This window comes from Engystomops pustulosus, chromosome 1 (assembly GCF_040894005.1).
Source record: "Engystomops pustulosus chromosome 1, aEngPut4.maternal, whole genome shotgun sequence".
Classification (NCBI taxonomy): Eukaryota; Metazoa; Chordata; class Amphibia; order Anura; family Leptodactylidae; genus Engystomops; species Engystomops pustulosus.
Window position 1 is genome coordinate 189147508 of NC_092411.1, and position 18956 is coordinate 189166463.

The 18956-nt window shown below is 45.0% G+C and overlaps 32 non-coding genes across 32 annotated transcripts; all 32 read left to right on the plus strand.

Annotated features, from left to right (window-relative positions):
• The first annotated feature begins 303 nt into the window (after positions 1-303).
• On the plus strand, positions 304-375 carry TRNAA-UGC (transfer RNA alanine (anticodon UGC)). Its single transcript has one exon. It is a non-coding gene; the product is annotated as a tRNA-Ala (tRNA).
• Positions 376-654: 279 nt separating this feature from the next.
• Positions 655-726, plus strand: TRNAA-UGC (transfer RNA alanine (anticodon UGC)). The gene has a single exon. It is a non-coding gene; the product is annotated as a tRNA-Ala (tRNA).
• A 772-nt stretch (positions 727-1498) lies between these two features.
• On the plus strand, positions 1499-1570 carry TRNAA-UGC (transfer RNA alanine (anticodon UGC)). Its single transcript has one exon. It is a non-coding gene; the product is annotated as a tRNA-Ala (tRNA).
• A 279-nt stretch (positions 1571-1849) lies between these two features.
• TRNAA-CGC (transfer RNA alanine (anticodon CGC)) lies at positions 1850-1921 on the plus strand. The gene has a single exon. It is a non-coding gene; the product is annotated as a tRNA-Ala (tRNA).
• Positions 1922-2693: 772 nt separating this feature from the next.
• On the plus strand, positions 2694-2765 carry TRNAA-UGC (transfer RNA alanine (anticodon UGC)). Its single transcript has one exon. It is a non-coding gene; the product is annotated as a tRNA-Ala (tRNA).
• Positions 2766-3044: 279 nt separating this feature from the next.
• TRNAA-CGC (transfer RNA alanine (anticodon CGC)) lies at positions 3045-3116 on the plus strand. The gene has a single exon. It is a non-coding gene; the product is annotated as a tRNA-Ala (tRNA).
• Positions 3117-3888: 772 nt separating this feature from the next.
• On the plus strand, positions 3889-3960 carry TRNAA-UGC (transfer RNA alanine (anticodon UGC)). Its single transcript has one exon. It is a non-coding gene; the product is annotated as a tRNA-Ala (tRNA).
• A 279-nt stretch (positions 3961-4239) lies between these two features.
• TRNAA-UGC (transfer RNA alanine (anticodon UGC)) lies at positions 4240-4311 on the plus strand. Its single transcript has one exon. It is a non-coding gene; the product is annotated as a tRNA-Ala (tRNA).
• Positions 4312-5083: 772 nt separating this feature from the next.
• On the plus strand, positions 5084-5155 carry TRNAA-UGC (transfer RNA alanine (anticodon UGC)). The gene has a single exon. It is a non-coding gene; the product is annotated as a tRNA-Ala (tRNA).
• Positions 5156-5434: 279 nt separating this feature from the next.
• TRNAA-CGC (transfer RNA alanine (anticodon CGC)) lies at positions 5435-5506 on the plus strand. The gene has a single exon. It is a non-coding gene; the product is annotated as a tRNA-Ala (tRNA).
• Positions 5507-6279: 773 nt separating this feature from the next.
• TRNAA-UGC (transfer RNA alanine (anticodon UGC)) lies at positions 6280-6351 on the plus strand. Its single transcript has one exon. It is a non-coding gene; the product is annotated as a tRNA-Ala (tRNA).
• Positions 6352-6630: 279 nt separating this feature from the next.
• TRNAA-CGC (transfer RNA alanine (anticodon CGC)) lies at positions 6631-6702 on the plus strand. Its single transcript has one exon. It is a non-coding gene; the product is annotated as a tRNA-Ala (tRNA).
• Positions 6703-7474: 772 nt separating this feature from the next.
• TRNAA-UGC (transfer RNA alanine (anticodon UGC)) lies at positions 7475-7546 on the plus strand. The gene has a single exon. It is a non-coding gene; the product is annotated as a tRNA-Ala (tRNA).
• Positions 7547-7825: 279 nt separating this feature from the next.
• On the plus strand, positions 7826-7897 carry TRNAA-CGC (transfer RNA alanine (anticodon CGC)). The gene has a single exon. It is a non-coding gene; the product is annotated as a tRNA-Ala (tRNA).
• A 772-nt stretch (positions 7898-8669) lies between these two features.
• Positions 8670-8741, plus strand: TRNAA-UGC (transfer RNA alanine (anticodon UGC)). The gene has a single exon. It is a non-coding gene; the product is annotated as a tRNA-Ala (tRNA).
• A 279-nt stretch (positions 8742-9020) lies between these two features.
• On the plus strand, positions 9021-9092 carry TRNAA-CGC (transfer RNA alanine (anticodon CGC)). The gene has a single exon. It is a non-coding gene; the product is annotated as a tRNA-Ala (tRNA).
• A 772-nt stretch (positions 9093-9864) lies between these two features.
• TRNAA-UGC (transfer RNA alanine (anticodon UGC)) lies at positions 9865-9936 on the plus strand. Its single transcript has one exon. It is a non-coding gene; the product is annotated as a tRNA-Ala (tRNA).
• Positions 9937-10215: 279 nt separating this feature from the next.
• On the plus strand, positions 10216-10287 carry TRNAA-CGC (transfer RNA alanine (anticodon CGC)). The gene has a single exon. It is a non-coding gene; the product is annotated as a tRNA-Ala (tRNA).
• Positions 10288-11059: 772 nt separating this feature from the next.
• Positions 11060-11131, plus strand: TRNAA-UGC (transfer RNA alanine (anticodon UGC)). The gene has a single exon. It is a non-coding gene; the product is annotated as a tRNA-Ala (tRNA).
• Positions 11132-11410: 279 nt separating this feature from the next.
• On the plus strand, positions 11411-11482 carry TRNAA-CGC (transfer RNA alanine (anticodon CGC)). Its single transcript has one exon. It is a non-coding gene; the product is annotated as a tRNA-Ala (tRNA).
• Positions 11483-12254: 772 nt separating this feature from the next.
• Positions 12255-12326, plus strand: TRNAA-UGC (transfer RNA alanine (anticodon UGC)). The gene has a single exon. It is a non-coding gene; the product is annotated as a tRNA-Ala (tRNA).
• A 279-nt stretch (positions 12327-12605) lies between these two features.
• Positions 12606-12677, plus strand: TRNAA-CGC (transfer RNA alanine (anticodon CGC)). The gene has a single exon. It is a non-coding gene; the product is annotated as a tRNA-Ala (tRNA).
• A 772-nt stretch (positions 12678-13449) lies between these two features.
• On the plus strand, positions 13450-13521 carry TRNAA-UGC (transfer RNA alanine (anticodon UGC)). Its single transcript has one exon. It is a non-coding gene; the product is annotated as a tRNA-Ala (tRNA).
• A 279-nt stretch (positions 13522-13800) lies between these two features.
• TRNAA-CGC (transfer RNA alanine (anticodon CGC)) lies at positions 13801-13872 on the plus strand. Its single transcript has one exon. It is a non-coding gene; the product is annotated as a tRNA-Ala (tRNA).
• Positions 13873-14644: 772 nt separating this feature from the next.
• Positions 14645-14716, plus strand: TRNAA-UGC (transfer RNA alanine (anticodon UGC)). Its single transcript has one exon. It is a non-coding gene; the product is annotated as a tRNA-Ala (tRNA).
• A 279-nt stretch (positions 14717-14995) lies between these two features.
• On the plus strand, positions 14996-15067 carry TRNAA-CGC (transfer RNA alanine (anticodon CGC)). Its single transcript has one exon. It is a non-coding gene; the product is annotated as a tRNA-Ala (tRNA).
• A 772-nt stretch (positions 15068-15839) lies between these two features.
• On the plus strand, positions 15840-15911 carry TRNAA-UGC (transfer RNA alanine (anticodon UGC)). The gene has a single exon. It is a non-coding gene; the product is annotated as a tRNA-Ala (tRNA).
• A 279-nt stretch (positions 15912-16190) lies between these two features.
• On the plus strand, positions 16191-16262 carry TRNAA-CGC (transfer RNA alanine (anticodon CGC)). The gene has a single exon. It is a non-coding gene; the product is annotated as a tRNA-Ala (tRNA).
• A 772-nt stretch (positions 16263-17034) lies between these two features.
• TRNAA-UGC (transfer RNA alanine (anticodon UGC)) lies at positions 17035-17106 on the plus strand. Its single transcript has one exon. It is a non-coding gene; the product is annotated as a tRNA-Ala (tRNA).
• A 279-nt stretch (positions 17107-17385) lies between these two features.
• Positions 17386-17457, plus strand: TRNAA-CGC (transfer RNA alanine (anticodon CGC)). Its single transcript has one exon. It is a non-coding gene; the product is annotated as a tRNA-Ala (tRNA).
• A 772-nt stretch (positions 17458-18229) lies between these two features.
• Positions 18230-18301, plus strand: TRNAA-UGC (transfer RNA alanine (anticodon UGC)). Its single transcript has one exon. It is a non-coding gene; the product is annotated as a tRNA-Ala (tRNA).
• A 279-nt stretch (positions 18302-18580) lies between these two features.
• On the plus strand, positions 18581-18652 carry TRNAA-CGC (transfer RNA alanine (anticodon CGC)). Its single transcript has one exon. It is a non-coding gene; the product is annotated as a tRNA-Ala (tRNA).
• The last annotated feature ends 304 nt before the right edge of the window (positions 18653-18956 follow it).

The following is an 18956-nucleotide window of genomic DNA, read 5'->3' on the forward strand; positions in this document are numbered from 1 at the left end:
AGTCATTTCTCTGCTGTCTCGTGCCATCTGTGCTCATTTTTCCAAGCACTATTTCCACTTTTGGCTTTTACACTCCTGCCCATACTGCTTTTCTTCTGCAGTTGTTCCGTGAAATCTATGCCTCTAAGAAGGCGTTTAAGCAACGTTGGAGCTGTTGAAAACTTCCTGCTTTTAATCACTGGCAACTTGTGCAGTTCCCTGAAAATGCGTTGTTATTGCACACTGCCTTGTCGCTACATACTGTTTCCACAGTATTGGGCAATGAACCTCCTGAGAGACAGAGGCAGGGGCAGCATCAGGCCAGGGGATGTAGCTCAGTGGTAGAGCGCACGCTTTGCATGTGTGAGGCCCCGGGTTCAATCCCCGGCATCTCCATTCACATCTTTTGGATACCTGAAGAAAACCATTCTGTTTCCCATCGGCCCAACACTTCAATGTGTTTCCACCGACGGTCAATATAATCCATTCCTCAAGTCAAAAGAACAGCAAATCTTGTTTGATATGTAAAGCACAATGAGCTTCAATCCATCACCGCCTTCTCTGCCCCTGGTTAAAAAGCCCCAAAATTCACAAACTACTTATCTGCTTAATGCGCACACCTTCTGGGTCGCTTTTCAAAAATGTTTCTGGCCCCCAGCAAACAGTATCTTGTGTGGGGATGTAGCTCAGTGGTAGAGTGCACGCTTTGCATGTGTGAGGCCCCGGGTTCAATCCCCGGCATCTCCATTGGTGGATTTTGTGCACCTAGTTTAAATCACTTGCTGTCCCTCACCGTGTAGAAATTTGCGCAGATCTTCCGTTGAAAGGCTTCCTTTTAAAACACAATGGCCTTTGGAATTGCTGCTCACTTGACAAGTGCACTGTTGGCTTATGGCAGGTACGGGCGTCAAGCAAGAGCATCTGTATGTCTTTTCACGCAGTAGCTTCTACCATAGCCAACACTTTCAAACGTACAACCGTTTCATTTATTTCTTTTTTTGGAGAAATCTTATTGTCGCATTACAGACAGTTTGTAAAGTTTGGGTTTTGAATCATCATAGCGCTAACAATTTGGTGTAGCACCTGAAGCTGATGAAAGAAACGAGCAGGCGCCTCTTGAATAGAGATGTTTTAACAAAAAACAAGATGGCCGATATTGTTTATGGGAGTAGCAAGAGCATTCACTCCTTTTTCTCGGTAAGCATCTTTGCGGGACAGTCATTTCTCTGCTGTCTCGTGCCATCTGTGCTCATTTTTCCAAGCACTATTTCCACTTTTGGCTTTTACACTCCTGCCCATACTGCTTTTCTTCTGCAGTTGTTCCGTGAAATCTATGCCTCTAAGAAGGCGTTTAAGCAACATTGGAGCTGTTGAAAACTTCCTGCTTTTAATCACTGGCAACTTGTGCAGTTCCCTGAAAATGCGTTGTTATTGCACACTGCCTTGTCGCTACATACTGTTTCCACAGTATTGGGCAATGAACCTCCTGAGAGACAGAGGCAGGGGCAGCATCAGGCCAGGGGATGTAGCTCAGTGGTAGAGCGCACGCTTTGCATGTGTGAGGCCCCGGGTTCAATCCCCGGCATCTCCATTCACATCTTTTGGATACCTGAAGAAAACCATTCTGTTTCCCATCGGCCCAACACTTCAATGTGTTTCCACCGACCGTCAATATAATCCATTCCTCAAGTCAAAAGAACAGCAAATCTTGTTTGATATGTAAAGCACAATGAGCTTCAATCCATCACCGCCTTCTCTGCCCCTGGTTAAAAAGCCCCAAAATTCACAAACTACTTATCTGCTTAATGCGCACACCTTCTGGGTCGCTTTTCAAAAATGTTTCTGGCCCCCAGCAAACAGTATCTTGTGTGGGGATGTAGCTCAGTGGTAGAGCGCACGCTTCGCATGTGTGAGGCCCCGGGTTCAATCCCCGGCATCTCCATTGGTGGATTTTGTACACCTAGTTTAAATCACTTGCTGTCCCTCACCGTGTAGAAATTTACGCAGATCTTCCGTTAAAAGGCTTCCTTTTAAAACACAATGGCCTTTGGAATTGCTGCTCACTTGACAAGTGCACTGTTGGCTTATGGCAGGTACGGGCGTCAAGCAAGAGCATCTGTATGTCTTTTCACGCAGTAGCTTCTACCATAGCCAACACTTTCAAACGTACAACCGTTTCATTTATTTCTTTTTTTGAAGAAATCTTATTGTCGCATTACAGACAGTTTGTAAAGTTTGGATTTTGAATCATCATAGCGCTAACAATTTGGTGTAGCACCTGAAGCTGATGAAAGAAACGAGCAGGCGCCTCTTGAATAGAGATGTTTTAACAAAAAACAAGATGGCCGATATTGTTTATGGGAGTAGCAAGAGCATTCACTCCTTTTTCTCGGTAAGCATCTTTGCGGGACAGTCATTTCTCTGCTGTCTCGTGCCATCTGTGCTCATTTTTCCAAGCACTATTTCCACTTTTGGCTTTTACACTCCTGCCCATACTGCTTTTCTTCTGCAGTTGTTCCGTGAAATCTATGCCTCTAAGAAGGCGTTTAAGCAACATTGGAGCTGTTGAAAACTTCCTGCTTTTAATCACTGGCAACTTGTGCAGTTCCCTGAAAATGCGTTGTTATTGCACACTGCCTTGTCGCTACATACTGTTTCCACAGTATTGGGCAATGAACCTCCTGAGAGACAGAGGCAGGGGCAGCATCAGGCCAGGGGATGTAGCTCAGTTGTAGAGCGCACGCTTTGCATGTGTGAGGCCCCGGGTTCAATCCCCGGCATCTCCATTCACATCTTTTGGATACCTGAAGAAAACCATTCTGTTTCCCATCGGCCCAACACTTCAACGTGTTTCCACCGACGGTCAATATAATCCATTCCTCAAGTCAAAAGAACAGCAAATCTTGTTTGATATGTAAAGCACAATGAGCTTCAATCCATCACCGCCTTCTCTGCCCCTGGTTAAAAAGCTCCAAAATTCACAAACTACTTATCTGCTTAATGCGCACACCTTCTGGGTCGCTTTTCAAAAATGTTTCTGGCCCCCAGCAAACAGTATCTTGTGTGGGGATGTAGCTCAGTGGTAGAGCGCACGCTTCGCATGTGTGAGGCCCCGGGTTCAATCCCCGGCATCTCCATTGGTGGATTTTGTACACCTAGTTTAAATCACTTGCTGTCCCTCACCGTGTAGAAATTTACGCAGATCTTCCGTTAAAAGGCTTCCTTTTAAAACACAATGGCCTTTGGAATTGCTGCTCACTTGACAAGTGCACTGTTGGCTTATGGCAGGTACGGGCGTCAAGCAAGAGCATCTGTATGTCTTTTCACGCAGTAGCTTCTACCATAGCCAACACTTTCAAACGTACAACCGTTTCATTTATTTCTTTTTTTGAAGAAATCTTATTGTCGCATTACAGACAGTTTGTAAAGTTTGGATTTTGAATCATCATAGCGCTAACAATTTGGTGTAGCACCTGAAGCTGATGAAAGAAACGAGCAGGCGCCTCTTGAATAGAGATGTTTTAACAAAAAACAAGATGGCCGATATTGTTTATGGGAGTAGCAAGAGCATTCACTCCTTTTTCTCGGTAAGCATCTTTGCGGGACAGTCATTTCTCTGCTGTCTCGTGCCATCTGTGCTCATTTTTCCAAGCACTATTTCCACTTTTGGCTTTTACACTCCTGCCCATACTGCTTTTCTTCTGCAGTTGTTCCGTGAAATCTATGCCTCTAAGAAGGCGTTTAAGCAACGTTGGAGCTGTTGAAAACGTCCTGATTTTAATCACTGGCAACTTGTGCAGTTCCCTGAAAATGCGTTGTTATTGCACACTGCCTTGTCGCTACATACTGTTTCCACAGTATTGGGCAATGAACCTCCTGAGAGACAGAGGCAGGGGCAGCATCAGGCCAGGGGATGTAGCTCAGTGGTAGAGCGCACGCTTTGCATGTGTGAGGCCCCGGGTTCAATCCCCGGCATCTCCATTCACATCTTTTGGATACCTGAAGAAAACCATTCTGTTTCCCATCGGCCCAACACTTCAATGTGTTTCCACCGACGGTCAATATAATCCATTCCTCAAGTCAAAAGAACAGCAAATCTTGTTTGATATGTAAAGCACAATGAGCTTCAATCCATCACCGCCTTCTCTGCCCCTGGTTAAAAAGCCCCAAAATTCACAAACTACTTATCTGCTTAATGCGCACATTTTCTGGGTCGCTTTTCAAAAATGTTTCTGGCCCCCAGCAAACAGTACCTTGTGTGGGGATGTAGCTCAGTGGTAGAGCGCACGCTTTGCATGTGTGAGGCCACGGGTTCAATCCCTGGCATCTCCATTGGTGAATTTTGTGCACCTAGTTTAAATCACTTGCTGTCCCTCACCGTGTAGAAATTTACGCAGATCTTCCGTTGAAAGGCTTCCTTTTAAAACACATTGGCCTTTGGAATTGCTGCTCACTTGACAAGTGCACTGTTGGCTTATGGCAGGTACGGGCGTCAAGCAAGAGCATCTGTATGTCTTTTCACGCAGTAGCTTCTACCATAGCCAACACTTTCAAACGTACAACCGTTTCATTTATTTCTTTTTTTGGAGAAATCTTATTGTCGCATTACAGACAGTTTGTAAAGTTTGGATTTTGAATCATCATAGCGCTAACAATTTGGTGTAGCACCTGAAGCTGATGAAAGAAACGAGCAGGCGCCTCTTGAATAAACATGTTTTAACAAAAAACAAGATGGCCGATATTGTTTATGGGAGTAGCAAGAGCATTCACTCCTTTTTCTCGGTAAGCATCTTTGCGGGACAGTCATTTCTCTGCTGTCTCGTGCCATCTGTGCTCATTTTTCCAAGCACTATTTCCACTTTTGGCTTTTACACTCCTGCCCATACTGCTTTTCTTCTGCAGTTGTTCCGTGAAATCTATGCCTCTAAGAAGGCGTTTAAGCAACGTTGGAGCTGTTGAAAACTTCCTGCTTTTAATCACTGGCAACTTGTGCAGTTCCCTGAAAATGCGTTGTTATTGCACACTGCCTTGTCGCTACATACTGTTTCCACAGTATTGGGCAATGAACCTCCTGAGAGACAGAGGCAGGGGCAGCATCAGGCCAGGGGATGTAGCTCAGTGGTAGAGCGCACGCTTTGCATGTGTGAGGCCCCGGGTTCAATCCCCGGCATCTCCATTCACATCTTTTGGATACCTGAAGAAAACCATTCTGTTTCCCATCGGCCCAACACTTCAATGTGTTTCCACCGACGGTCAATATAATCCATTCCTCAAGTCAAAAGAACAGCAAATCTTGTTTGATATGTAAAGCACAATGAGCTTCAATCCATCACCGCCTTCTCTGCCCCTGGTTAAAAAGCCCCAAAATTCACAAACTACTTATCTGCTTAATGCGCACACTTTCTGGGTCACTTTTCAAAAATGTTTCTGGCCCCCAGCAAACAGTACCTTGTGTGGGGATGTAGCTCAGTGGTAGAGCGCACGCTTCGCATGTGTGAGGCCCTGGGTTCAATCCCCGGCATCTCCATTGGTGAATTTTGTGCACCTAGTTTAAATCACTTGCTGTCCCTCACCGTGTAGAAATTTACGCAGATCTTCCGTTGAAAGGCTTCCTTTTAAAACACATTGGCCTTTGGAATTGCTGCTCACTTGACAAGTGCACTGTTGGCTTATGGCAGGTACGGGCGTCAAGCAAGAGCATCTGTATGTCTTTTCACGCAGTAGCTTCTACCATAGCCAACACTTTCAAACGTACAACCGTTTCATTTATTTCTTTTTTTTGAAGAAATCTTATTGTCGCATTACAGACAGTTTGTAAAGTTTGGATTTTGAATCATCATAGCGCTAACAATTTGGTGTAGCACCTGAAGCTGATGAAAGAAACGAGCAGGCGCCTCTTGAATAGAGATGTTTTAACAAAAAACAAGATGGCCGATATTGTTTATGGGAGTAGCAAGAGCATTCACTCCTTTTTCTCGGTAAGCATCTTTGCGGGACAGTCATTTCTCTGCTGTCTCGTGCCATCTGTGCTCATTTTTCCAAGCACTATTTCCACTTTTGGCTTTTACACTCCTGCCCATACTGCTTTTCTTCTGCAGTTGTTCCATGAAATCTATGCCTCTAAGAAGGCGTTTAAGCAACGTTGGAGCTGTTGAAAACTTCCTGCTTTTAATCACTGGCAACTTGTGCAGTTCCCCGAAAATGCGTTGTTATTGCACACTGCCTTGTCGCTACATACTGTTTCCACAGTATTGGGCAATGAACCTCCTGAGAGACAGAGGCAGGGGTAGCATCAGGCCAGGGGATGTAGCTCAGTGGTAGAGCGCACGCTTTGCATTTGTGAGGCCCCGGGTTCAATCCCCGGCATCTCCATTCACATCTTTTGGATACCTGAAGAAAACCATTCTGTTTCCCATCGGCCCAACACTTCAATGTGTTTCCACCGACGGTCAATATAATCCATTCCTCAAGTCAAAAGAACAGCAAATCTTGTTTGATATGTAAAGCACAATGAGCTTCAATCCACCACCGCCTTCTCTGCCCCTGGTTAAAAAGCCCCAAAATTCACAAACTACTTATCTGCTTAATGCGCACACCTTCTGGGTCGCTTTTCAAAAATGTTTCTGGCCCCCAGCAAACAGTATCTTGTGTGGGGATGTAGCTCAGTGGTAGAGCGCAAGCTTCGCATGTGTGAGGCCCCGGGTTCAATTCCCGGCATCTCCATTGGTGGATTTTGTGCACCTAGTTTAAATCACTTGCTGTCCCTCACCGTGTAGAAATTTGCGCAGATCTTCCGTTGAAAGGCTTCCTTTTAAAACACAATGGCCTTTGGAATTGCTGCTCACTTGACAAGTGCACTGTTGGCTTATGGCAGGTACGGGCGTCAAGCAAGAGCATCTGTATGTCTTTTCACGCAGTAGCTTCTACCATAGCCAACACTTTCAAACGTACAACCATTTCATTTATTTCTTTTTTTGGAGAAATCTTATTGTCGCATTACAGACAGTTTGTAAAGTTTGGATTTTGAATCATCATAGCGCTAACAATTTGGTGTAGCACCTGAAGCTGATGAAAGAAACGAGCAGGCGCCTCTTGAATAGACATGTTTTAACAAAAAACAAGATGGCCGATATTGTTTATGGGAGTAGCAAGAGCATTCACTCCTTTTTCTCGGTAAGCATCTTTGCGGGACAGTCATTTCTCTGCTGTCTCGTGCCATCTGTGCTCATTTTTCCAAGCACTATTTCCACTTTTGGCTTTTACACTCCTGCCCATACTGCTTTTCTTCTGAAGTTGTTCCGTGAAATCTATGCCTCTAAGAAGGCGTTTAAGCAACGTTGGAGCTGTTGAAAACTTCCTGCTTTTAATCACTGGCAACTTGTGCAGTTCCCTGAAAATGCGTTGTTATTGCACACTGCCTTGTCGCTACATACTGTTTCCACAGTATTGGGCAATGAACCTCCTGAGAGACAGAGGCAGGGGCAGCGTCAGGCCAGGGGATGTAGCTCAGTGGTAGAGCGCACGCTTTGCATGTGTGAGGCCCCGGGTTCAATCCCCGGCATCTCCATTCACATCTTTTGGATACCTGAAGAAAACCATTCTGTTTCCCATCGGCCCAACACTTCAATGTGTTTCCACCGACCGTCAATATAATCCATTCCTCAAGTCAAAAGAACAGCAAATCTTGTTTGATATGTAAAGCATAATGAGCTTCAATCCATCACCGCCTTCTCTGCCCCTGGTTAAAAAGCCCCAAAATTCACAAACTACTTATCTGCTTAATGCGCACACCTTCTCGGTTGCTTTTCAAAAATGTTTCTGGCCCCCAGCACACAGTATCTTGTGTGGGGATGTAGCTCAGTGGTAGAGCGCACGCTTCGCATGTGTGAGGCCACGGGTTCAATCCCCGGCATCTCCATTGGTGGATTTTGTGCACCTAGTTTAAATCACTTGCTGTCCCTCACCGTGTAGAAATTTACGCAGATCTTCCGTTGAAAGGCTTCCTTTTAAAACACAATGGCCTTTGGAATTGCTGCTCACTTGACAAGTGCACTGTTGGCTTATGGCAGGTACGGGCGTCAAGCAAGAGCATCTGTATGTCTTTTCACGCAGTAGCTTCTACCATAGCCAACACTTTCAAACGTACAACCGTTTCATTTATTTCTTTTTTTGGAGAAATTTTATTGTCGCATTACAGACAGTTTGTAAAGTTTGGATTTTGAATCATCATAGCGCTAACAATTTGGTGTAGCACCTGAAGCTGATGAAAGAAACGAGCAGGCGCCTCTTGAATAGACATGTTTTAACAAAAAACAAGATGGCCGATATTGTTTATGGGAGTAGCAAGAGCATTCACTCCTTTTTCTCGGTAAGCATCTTTGCGGGACAGTCATTTCTCTGCTGTCTCGTGCCATCTGTGCTCATTTTTCCAAGCACTATTTCCACTTTTGGCTTTTACACTCCTGCCCATACTGCTTTTCTTCTGAAGTTGTTCCGTGAAATCTATGCCTTTAAGAAGGCGTTTAAGCAACGTTGGAGCTGTTGAAAACTTCCTGCTTTTAATCACTGGCAACTTGTGCAGTTCCCCGAAAATGCGTTGTTATTGCACACTGCCTTGTCGCTACATACTGTTTCCACAGTATTGGGCAATGAACCTCCTGAGAGACAGAGGCAGGGGCAGCATCAGGCCAGGGGATGTAGCTCAGTGGTAGAGCGCACGCTTTGCATGTGTGAGGCCCCGGGTTCAATCCCCGGCATCCCCATTCACATCTTTTGGATACCTGAAGAAAACCATTCTGTTTCCCATCGGCCTAACACTTCAATGTGTTTCCACCGACCGTCAATATAATCCATTCCTCAAGTCAAAAGAACAGCAAATCTTGTTTGATATGTAAAGCACAATGAGCTTCAATCCATCACCACCTTCTCTGCCCCTGGTTAAAAAGCCCCAAAATTCACAAACTACTTATCTGCTTAATGCGCACACCTTCTGGGTCGCTTTTCAAAAATGTTTCTGGCCCCCAGCAAACAGTATCTTGTGTGGGGATGTAGCTCAGTGGTAGAGCGCACGCTTCGCATGTGTGAGGCCCCGGGTTCAATCCCCGGCATCTCCATTGGTGGATTTTGTGCACCTAGTTTAAATCACTTGCTGTCCCTCACCGTGTAGAAATTTACGCAGATCTTCCGTTAAAAGGCTTCCTTTTAAAACACAATGGCCTTTGGAATTGCTGCTCACTTGACAAGTGCACTGTTGGCTTATGGCAGGTACGGGCGTCAAGCAAGAGCATCTGTATGTCTTTTCACGCAGTAGCTTCTACCATAGCCAACACTTTCAAACGTACAACCGTTTCATTTATTTCTTTTTTTTGAGAAATCTTACTGTCGCATTACAGACAGTTTGTAAAGTTTGGATTTTGAATCATCATAGCGCTAACAATTTGGTGTAGCACCTGAAGCTGATGAAAGAAACGAGCAGGCGCCTCTTGAATAGACATGTTTTAACAAAAAACAAGATGGCCGATATTGTTTATGGGAGTAGCAAGAGCATTCACTCCTTTTTCTCGGTAAGCATCTTTGCGGGACAGTCATTTCTCTGCTGTCTCGTGCCATCTGTGCTCATTTTTCCAAGCACTATTTCCACTTTTGGCTTTTACACTCCTGCCCATACTGCTTTTCTTCTGAAGTTGTTCCGTGAAATCTATGCCTCTAAGAAGGCGTTTAAGCAACGTTGGAGCTGTTGAAAACTTCCTGCTTTTAATCACTGGCAACTTGTGCAGTTCCCTGAAAATGCGTTGTTATTGCACACTGCCTTGTCGCTACATACTGTTTCCACAGTATTGGGCAATGAACCTCCTGAGAGACAGAGGCAGGGGCAGCGTTAGGCCAGGGGATGTAGCTCAGTGGTAGAGCGCACGCTTTGCATGTGTGAGGCCCCGGGTTCAATCCCCGGCATCTCCATTCACATCTTTTGGATACCTGAAGAAAACCATTCTGTTTCCCATCGGCCTAACACTTCAATGTGTTTCCACCGACCGTCAATATAATCCATTCCTCAAGTCAAAAGAACAGCAAATCTTGTTTGATATGTAAAGCACAATGAGCTTCAATCCATCACCGCCTTCTCTGCCCCTGGTTAAAAAGCCCCAAAATTCACAAACTACTTATCTGCTTAATGCGCACACCTTCTCGGTTGCTTTTCAAAAATGTTTCTGGCCCCCAGCACACAGTATCTTGTGTGGGGATGTAGCTCAGTGGTAGAGCGCACGCTTCGCATGTGTGAGGCCCCGGGTTCAATCCCCGGCATCTCCATTGGTGGATTTTGTGCACCTAGTTTAAATCACTTGCTGTCCCTCACCGTGTAGAAATTTACGCAGATCTTCCATTGAAAGGCTTCCTTTTAAAACACAATGGCCTTTGGAATTGCTGCTCACTTGACAAGTGCACTGTTGGCTTATGGCAGGTACGGGCGTCAAGCAAGAGCATCTGTATGTCTTTTCACGCAGTAGCTTCTACCATAGCCAACACTTTCAAACGTACAACCGTTTCATTTATTTCTTTTTTTGGAGAAATTTTATTGTCGCATTACAGACAGTTTGTAAAGTTTGGATTTTGAATCATCATAGCGCTAACAATTTGGTGTAGCACCTGAAGCTGATGAAAGAAACGAGCAGGCGCCTCTTGAATAGAGATGTTTTAACAAAAAACAAGATGGCCGATATTGTTTATGGGAGTAGCAAGAGCATTCACTCCTTTTTCTCGGTAAGCATCTTTGCGGGACAGTCATTTCTCTGCTGTCTCGTGCCATCTGTGCTCATTTTTCCAAGCACTATTTCCACTTTTGGCTTTTACACTCCTGCCCATACTGCTTTTCTTCTGCAGTTGTTCCATGAAATCTATGCCTCTAAGAAGGCGTTTAAGCAACGTTGGAGCTGTTGAAAACTTCCTGCTTTTAATCACTGGCAACTTGTGCAGTTCCCTGAAAATGCCTGGTTATTGCACACTGCCTTGTCGCTACATACTGTTTCCACAGTATTGGGCAATGAACCTCCTGAGAGACAGAGGCAGGGGCAGCATCAGGCCAGGGGATGTAGCTCAGTGGTAGAGCGCACGCTTTGCATGTGTGAGGCCCCGGGTTCAATCCCCGGCATCCCCATTCACATCTTTTGGATACCTGAAGAAAACCATTCTGTTTCCCATCGGCCTAACACTTCAATGTGTTTCCACCGACCGTCAATATAATCCATTCCTCAAGTCAAAAGAACAGCAAATCTTGTTTGATATGTAAAGCACAATGAGCTTCAATCCATCACCACCTTCTCTGCCCCTGGTTAAAAAGCCCCAAAATTCACAAACTACTTATCTGCTTAATGCGTACACCTTCTGGGTCACTTTTCAAAAATGTTTCTGGCCCCCAGCAAACCGTATCTTGTGTGGGGATGTAGCTCAGTGGTAGAGCGCACGCTTCGCATGTGTGAGGCCCCGGGTTCAATCCCCGGCATCTCCATTGGTGGGTTTTGTGCACCTAGTTTAAATCACTTGCTGTCCCTCACCGTGTAGAAATTTGCGCAGATCTTCCGTTGAAAGGCTTCCTTTTAAAACACAATGGCCTTTGGAATTGCTGCTCACTTGACAAGTGCACTGTTGGCTTATGGCAGGTACGGGCGTCAAGCAAGAGCATCTGTATGTCTTTTCACGCAGTAGCTTCTACCATAGCCAACACTTTCAAACGTACAACCGTTTCATTTATTTCTTTTTTTGAAGAAATCTTATTGTTGCATTACAGACAGTTTGTAAAGTTTGGATTTTGAATCATCATAGCGCTAACAATTTGGTGTAGCACCTGAAGCTGATGAAAGAAACGAGCAGGCGCCTCTTGAATAGAGATGTTTTAACAAAAAACAAGATGGCCGATATTGTTTATGGGAGTAGCAAGAGCATTCACTCCTTTTTCTCGGTAAGCATCTTTGCGGGACAGTCATTTCTCTGCTGTCTCGTGCCATCTGTGCTCATTTTTCCAAGCACTATTTCCACTTTTGGCTTTTACACTCCTGCCCATACTGCTTTTCTTCTGCAGTTGTTCCATGAAATCTATGCCTCTAAGAAGGCGTTTAAGCAACGTTGGAGCTGTTGAAAACTTCCTGCTTTTAATCACTGGCAACTTGTGCAGTTCCCCGAAAATGCGTTGTTATTGCACACTGCCTTGTCGCTACATACTGTTTCCACAGTATTGGGCAATGAACCTCCTGAGAGACAGAGGCAGGGGTAGCATCAGGCCAGGGGATGTAGCTCAGTGGTAGAGCGCACGCTTTGCATTTGTGAGGCCCCGGGTTCAATCCCCGGCATCTCCATTCACATCTTTTGGATACCTGAAGAAAACCATTCTGTTTCCCATCGGCCCAACACTTCAATGTGTTTCCACCGACCGTCAATATAATCCATTCCTCAAGTCAAAAGAACAGCAAATCTTGTTTGATATGTAAAGCACAATGAGCTTCAATCCACCACCGCCTTCTCTGCCCCTGGTTAAAAAGCCCCAAAATTCACAAACTACTTATCTGCTTAATGCGCACACCTTCTGGGTCGCTTTTCAAAAATGTTTCTGGCCCCCAGCAAACAGTATCTTGTGTGGGGATGTAGCTCAGTGGTAGAGCGCAAGCTTCGCATGTGTGAGGCCCCGGGTTCAATTCCCGGCATCTCCATTGGTGGATTTTGTGCACCTAGTTTAAATCACTTGCTGTCCCTCACCGTGTAGAAATTTGCGCAGATCTTCCGTTGAAAGGCTTCCTTTTAAAACACAATGGCCTTTGGAATTGCTGCTCACTTGACAAGTGCACTGTTGGCTTATGGCAGGTACGGGCGTCAAGCAAGAGCATCTGTATGTCTTTTCACGCAGTAGCTTCTACCATAGCCAACACTTTCAAACGTACAACCATTTCATTTATTTCTTTTTTTGGAGAAATCTTATTGTCGCATTACAGACAGTTTGTAAAGTTTGGATTTTGAATCATCATAGCGCTAACAATTTGGTGTAGCACCTGAAGCTGATGAAAGAAACGAGCAGGCGCCTCTTGAATAGACATGTTTTAACAAAAAACAAGATGGCCGATATTGTTTATGGGAGTAGCAAGAGCATTCACTCCTTTTTCTCGGTAAGCATCTTTGCGGGACAGTCATTTCTCTGCTGTCTCGTGCCATCTGTGCTCATTTTTCCAAGCACTATTTCCACTTTTGGCTTTTACACTCCTGCCCATACTGCTTTTCTTCTGAAGTTGTTCCGTGAAATCTATGCCTCTAAGAAGGCGTTTAAGCAACGTTGGAGCTGTTGAAAACTTCCTGCTTTTAATCACTGGCAACTTGTGCAGTTCCCTGAAAATGCGTTGTTATTGCACACTGCCTTGTCGCTACATACTGTTTCCACAGTATTGGGCAATGAACCTCCTGAGAGACAGAGGCAGGGGCAGCGTCAGGCCAGGGGATGTAGCTCAGTGGTAGAGCGCACGCTTTGCATGTGTGAGGACCCGGGTTCAATCCCCGGCATCTCCATTCACATCTTTTGGATACCTGAAGAAAACCATTCTGTTTCCCATCGGCCCAACACTTCAATGTGTTTCCACCGACGGTCAATATAATCCATTCCTCAAGTCAAAAGAACAGCAAATCTTGTTTGATATGTAAAGCATAATGAGCTTCAATCCATCACCGCCTTCTCTGCCCCTGGTTAAAAAGCCCCAAAATTCACAAACTACTTATCTGCTTAATGCGCACACCTTCTCGGTTGCTTTTCAAAAATGTTTCTGGCCCCCAGCAAACAGTATCTTGTGTGGGGATGTAGCTCAGTGGTAGAGCGCAAGCTTCGCATGTGTGAGGCCCCGGGTTCAATTCCCGGCATCTCCATTGGTGGATTTTGTGCACCTAGTTTAAATCACTTGCTGTCCCTCACCATGTAGAAATTTGCGCAGATCTTCCGTTGAAAGGCTTCCTTTTAAAACACAATGGCCTTTGGAATTGCTGCTCACTTGACAAGTGCACTGTTGGCTTATGGCAGGTACGGGCGTCAAGCAAGAGCATCTGTATGTCTTTTCACGCAGTAGCTTCTACCATAGCCAACACTTTCAAACGTACAACCATTTCATTTATTTCTTTTTTTGGAGAAATCTTATTGTCGCATTACAGACAGTTTGTAAAGTTTGGATTTTGAATCATCATAGCGCTAACAATTTGGTGTAGCACCTGAAGCTGATGAAAGAAACGAGCAGGCGCCTCTTGAATAGACATGTTTTAACAAAAAACAAGATGGCCGATATTGTTTATGGGAGTAGCAAGAGCATTCACTCCTTTTTCTCGGTAAGCATCTTTGCGGGACAGTCATTTCTCTGCTGTCTCGTGCCATCTGTGCTCATTTTTCCAAGCACTATTTCCACTTTTGGCTTTTACACTCCTGCCCATACTGCTTTTCTTCTGAAGTTGTTCCGTGAAATCTATGCCTCTAAGAAGGCGTTTAAGCAACGTTGGAGCTGTTGAAAACTTCCTGCTTTTAATCACTGGCAACTTGTGCAGTTCCCTGAAAATGCGTTGTTATTGCACACTGCCTTGTCGCTACATACTGTTTCCACAGTATTGGGCAATGAACCTCCTGAGAGACAGAGGCAGGGGCAGCGTCAGGCCAGGGGATGTAGCTCAGTGGTAGAGCGCACGCTTTGCATGTGTGAGGACCCGGGTTCAATCCCCGGCATCTCCATTCACATCTTTTGGATACCTGAAGAAAACCATTCTGTTTCCCATCGGCCCAACACTTCAATGTGTTTCCACCGACCGTCAATATAATCCATTCCTCAAGTCAAAAGAACAGCAAATCTTGTTTGATATGTAAAGCATAATGAGCTTCAATCCATCACCGCCTTCTCTGCCCCTGGTTAAAAAGCCCCAAAATTCACAAACTACTTATCTGCTTAATGCGCACACCTTCTCGGTTGCTTTTCAAAAATGTTTCTGGCCCCCAGCACACAGTATCTTGTGTGGGGATGTAGCTCAGTGGTAGAGCGCACGCTTCGCATGTGTGAGGCCACGGGTTCAATCCCCGGCATCTCCATTGGTGGATTTTGTGCACCTAGTTTAAATCACTTGCTGTCCCTCACCGTGTAGAAATTTACGCAGATCTTCCGTTGAAAGGCTTCCTTTTAAAACACAATGGCCTTTGGAATTGCTGCTCACTTGACAAGTGCACTGTTGGCTTATGGCAGGTACGGGCGTCAAGCAAGAGCATCTGTATGTCTTTTCACGCAGTAGCTTCTACCATAGCCAACACTTTCAAACGTACAACCGTTTCATTTATTTCTTTTTTTGGAGAAATTTTATTGTCGCATTACAGACAGTTTGTAAAGTTTGGATTTTGAATCATCATAGCGCTAACAATTTGGTGTAGCACCTGAAGCTGATGAAAGAAACGAGCAGGCGCCTCTTGAATAGAGATGTTTTAACAAAAAACAAGATGGCCGATATTGTTTATGGGAGTAGCAAGAGCATTCACTCCTTTTTCTCGGTAAGCATCTTTGCGGGACAGTCATTTCTCTGCTGTCTCGTGCCATCTGTGCTCATTTTTCCAAGCACTATTTCCACTTTTGGCTTTTACACTCCTGCCCATACTGCTTTTCTTCTGAAGTTGTTCCGTGAAATCTATGCCTTTAAGAAGGCGTTTAAGCAACGTTGGAGCTGTTGAAAACTTCCTGCTTTTAATCACTGGCAACTTGTGCAGTTCCCCGAAAATGCGTTGTTATTGCACACTGCCTTGTCGCTACATACTGTTTCCACAGTATTGGGCAATGAACCTCCTGAGAGACAGAGGCAGGGGCAGCATCAGGCCAGGGGATGTAGCTCAGTGGTAGAGCGCACGCTTTGCATGTGTGAGGCCCCGGGTTCAATCCCCGGCATCCCCATTCACATCTTTTGGATACCTGAAGAAAACCATTCTGTTTCCCATCGGCCTAACACTTCAATGTGTTTCCACCGACCGTCAATATAATCCATTCCTCAAGTCAAAAGAACAGCAAATCTTGTTTGATATGTAAAGCACAATGAGCTTCAATCCATCACCACCTTCTCTGCCCCTGGTTAAAAAGCCCCAAAATTCACAAACTACTTATCTGCTTAATGCGCACACCTTCTGGGTCGCTTTTCAAAAATGTTTCTGGCCCCCAGCAAACAGTATCTTGTGTGGGGATGTAGCTCAGTGGTAGAGCGCACGCTTCGCATGTGTGAGGCCCCGGGTTCAATCCCCGGCATCTCCATTGGTGGATTTTGTGCACCTAGTTTAAATCACTTGCTGTCCCTCACCGTGTAGAAATTTACGCAGATCTTCCGTTAAAAGGCTTCCTTTTAAAACACAATGGCCTTTGGAATTGCTGCTCACTTGACAAGTGCACTGTTGGCTTATGGCAGGTACGGGCGTCAAGCAAGAGCATCTGTATGTCTTTTCACGCAGTAGCTTCTACCATAGCCAACACTTTCAAACGTACAACCGTTTCATTTATTTCTTTTTTTTGAGAAATCTTACTGTCGCATTACAGACAGTTTGTAAAGTTTGGATTTTGAATCATCATAGCGCTAACAATTTGGTGTAGCACCTGAAGCTGATGAAAGAAACGAGCAGGCGCCTCTTGAATAGACATGTTTTAACAAAAAACAAGATGGCCGATATTGTTTATGGGAGTAGCAAGAGCATTCACTCCTTTTTCTCGGTAAGCATCTTTGCGGGACAGTCATTTCTCTGCTGTCTCGTGCCATCTGTGCTCATTTTTCCAAGCACTATTTCCACTTTTGGCTTTTACACTCCTGCCCATACTGCTTTTCTTCTGAAGTTGTTCCGTGAAATCTATGCCTCTAAGAAGGCGTTTAAGCAACGTTGGAGCTGTTGAAAACTTCCTGCTTTTAATCACTGGCAACTTGTGCAGTTCCCTGAAAATGCGTTGTTATTGCACACTGCCTTGTCGCTACATACTGTTTCCACAGTATTGGGCAATGAACCTCCTGAGAGACAGAGGCAGGGGCAGCGTCAGGCCAGGGGATGTAGCTCAGTGGTAGAGCGCACGCTTTGCATGTGTGAGGCCCCGGGTTCAATCCCCGGCATCTCCATTCACATCTTTTGGATACCTGAAGAAAACCATTCTGTTTCCCATCGGCCTAACACTTCAATGTGTTTCCACCGACCGTCAATATAATCCATTCCTCAAGTCAAAAGAACAGCAAATCTTGTTTGATATGTAAAGCACAATGAGCTTCAATCCATCACCGCCTTCTCTGCCCCTGGTTAAAAAGCCCCAAAATTCACAAACTACTTATCTGCTTAATGCGCACACCTTCTCGGTTGCTTTTCAAAAATGTTTCTGGCCCCCAGCACACAGTATCTTGTGTGGGGATGTAGCTCAGTGGTAGAGCGCACGCTTCGCATGTGTGAGGCCCCGGGTTCAATCCCCGGCATCTCCATTGGTGGATTTTGTGCACCTAGTTTAAATCACTTGCTGTCCCTCACCGTGTAGAAATTTACGCAGATCTTCCATTGAAAGGCTTCCTTTTAAAACACAATGGCCTTTGGAATTGCTGCTCACTTGACAAGTGCACTGTTGGCTTATGGCAGGTACGGGCGTCAAGCAAGAGCATCTGTATGTCTTTTCACGCAGTAGCTTCTACCATAGCCAACACTTTCAAACGTACAACCGTTTCATTTATTTCTTTTTTTGGAGAAATTTTATTGTCGCATTACAGACAGTTTGTAAAGTTTGGATTTTGAATCATCATAGCGCTAACAATTTGGTGTAGCACCTGAAGCTGATGAAAGAAACGAGCAGGCGCCTCTTGAATAGAGATGTTTTAACAAAAAACAAGATGGCCGATATTGTTTATGGGAGTAGCAAGAGCATTCACTCCTTTTTCTCGGTAAGCATCTTTGCGGGACAGTCATTTCTCTGCTGTCTCGTGCCATCTGTGCTCATTTTTCCAAGCACTATTTCCACTTTTGGCTTTTACACTCCTGCCCATACTGCTTTTCTTCTGAAGTTGTTCCGTGAAATCTATGCCTCTAAGAAGGCGTTTAAGCAACGTTGGAGCTGTTGAAAACTTCCTGCTTTTAATCACTGGCAACTTGTGCAGTTCCCCGAAAATGCGTTGTTATTGCACACTGCCTTGTCGCTACATACTGTTTCCACAGTATTGGGCAATGAACCTCCTGAGAGACAGAGGCAGGGGCAGCATCAGGCCAGGGGATGTAGCTCAGTGGTAGAGCGCACGCTTTGCATGTGTGAGGCCCCGGGTTCAATCCCCGGGATCCCCATTCACATCTTTTGGATGCCTGAAGAAAACCATTCTGTTTCCCATCGGCCTAACACTTCAATGTGTTTCCACCGACCGTCAATATAATCCATTCCTCAAGTCAAAAGAACAGCAAATCTTGTTTGATATGTAAAGCACAATGAGCTTCAATCCATCACCACCTTCTCTGCCCCTGGTTAAAAAGCCCCAAAATTCACAAACTACTTATCTGCTTAATGCGCACACCTTCTGGGTCGCTTTTCAAAAATGTTTCTGGCCCCCAGCAAACAGTATCTTGTGTGGGGATGTAGCTCAGTGGTAGAGCGCATGCTTCGCATGTGTGAGGCCCCGGGTTCAATCCCCGGCATCTCCATTGGTGGATTTTGTGCACCTAGTTTAAATCACTTGCTGTCCCTCACCGTGTAGAAATTTACGCAGATCTTCCGTTAAAAGGCTTCCTTTTAAAACACAATGGCCTTTGGAATTGCTGCTCACTTGACAAGTGCACTGTTGGCTTATGGCAGGTACGGGCGTCAAGCAAGAGCATCTGTATGTCTTTTCACGCAGTAGCTTCTACCATAGCCAACACTTTCAAACGTACAACCGTTTCATTTATTTCTTTTTTTGGAGAAATCTTATTGTCGCATTACAGACAGTTTGTAAAGTTTGGATTTTGA